At 43.1% G+C, this 1,565-nt stretch overlaps 1 pseudogene; it reads left to right on the forward strand.

Moving 5' to 3' along the window:
- Nucleotides 1-380: 380 nt before the first annotated feature.
- LOC101588686 lies at nucleotides 381-1,086 on the forward strand (annotated as a pseudogene).
- The last annotated feature ends 479 nt before the right edge of the window (nucleotides 1,087-1,565 follow it).

The following is a 1,565-nucleotide window of genomic DNA, read 5'->3' on the forward strand; positions in this document are numbered from 1 at the left end:
ACAATACAGTAAAGGCTTTCTCTCTCTTGGTTTCCCTTATTTAAATTTAACCTCCCCAGGGGCACATATCCAGGAGATTGCCTGCTTCTCTTTTCAATTCCCTGCAATTGTGGTTCCAGTCCTAAGGCAAGACAAATAAGGGTTGTTTTTAGCATTGTCTCCTGATCCTCAGGCTGTAATAGAGAAGCAGGAGGAGAGAAACCAACAACCAACCAATATACAAGTCACTACTATTAAAGTGATCCAAAGGTAAAATTACATCAGTAAGACTTTGTTGTGTTGTACTTTAAACTGTGCTATACCCTAACTTACAGGGTTTTTTGTCTTGTAACAATTGAAAGAAAGTGCGCGTGAGCAGTAGTCCTTATGCTGAAAAGATAATGGAAGAAGAGCAAAGAAAAAAGATCCCTTTGGTTCCAGAAAATCTCCTGAAAAAAAGGAAGGCTTATCAAACCCTCAAAGCCACCAGGGCAAAGCAGGCACTTTTGGCAAAAGAAAGAGAGGAAGGTAAAAGAGATCAGATTTAAGCGACTGGACTCTGACAGGGTGCGCATAAAAGCCTAGAAGTGAAACTTCATGCTTTGGAAGCACCTGATGAACATTGCTTGGCCTTTGTTATCCACCTCCAAAGTGTTAATAGGATGAGTTCACTAGTACAGAAGACCATTGCAAGACTTTGCCTGAAAAAGTTATTCAGTGGTGTCTTTGTTAAAGTCACCCCCCGAACTCTCAAAATGCTGCAGGTAGTGGAGCCATATGTGACCTGGAGATTTTCAAATCTGAAGTCTGTCTGGGACCTCATTTTGAAAGGTGAACAGGGCGAGGTCAAGAATAAAACCTTCCCACTGATGGACAACACTGATCAATGAGAGCCTGGGCAAGTTTGGTGTCATTTGTTTTGAAGACCTCATTCACAAAATAACCTCCCCAGGGGCACATATCCAGGAGATTGCCTGCTTCTTGTGCCCTTTCCACCTGTCTGTGGCCCTGCACACCATCAAGAACAGGATGGGCTTCCCCAAGGAGATGAGCTCACCTGGCTATCGGGGTGTGCGCATCAACTAGCTCATTCGCCAGTTGAACTAGTTCCAGAAAAACAAAAAATAGTGCCTTGAAGCATGTTTTTGTTTTTGGAACTGTTACCAAGTGTCTTCAGAGATTATTTTTCTGCTTTCAGAGACTGGAAGTATAAGGGAATCAGCATGGCAGGCACCTCTCAGCACTGCCCAGTTTCAAGGAAGAGTTCCATTGTTTCCCATCATGCCACGGCTGAAATCAACATTTGCTGTGGAGGAAGAGGTCCTGTTTTGTTGCCTCTTCTGTACTGCTGCTCACTGTTGATGAAGGAGTAACCTAAGGAGGGTATGAGGCTCCCTTTCCCTATGACTTGGAGCAATGGACCCAGCCCATAGGCAGAGTTGAGTCTGGAGCCCCAGGACTCTTTTGAAAAGACTGAAACACAATTACAACTGTCTGGGGAAAAAATTGAATGAAAGAAAGAAAAGACATGAAAGCTATACATGTTATAATCTACTGCTGTTGTAATTTGAATTACACATACTCTT

Source organism: Octodon degus, unplaced genomic scaffold (assembly GCF_000260255.1).
Source record: "Octodon degus isolate 3935 unplaced genomic scaffold, OctDeg1.0 scaffold00016, whole genome shotgun sequence".
Lineage (NCBI taxonomy): Eukaryota > Metazoa > Chordata > Mammalia > Rodentia > Octodontidae > Octodon > Octodon degus.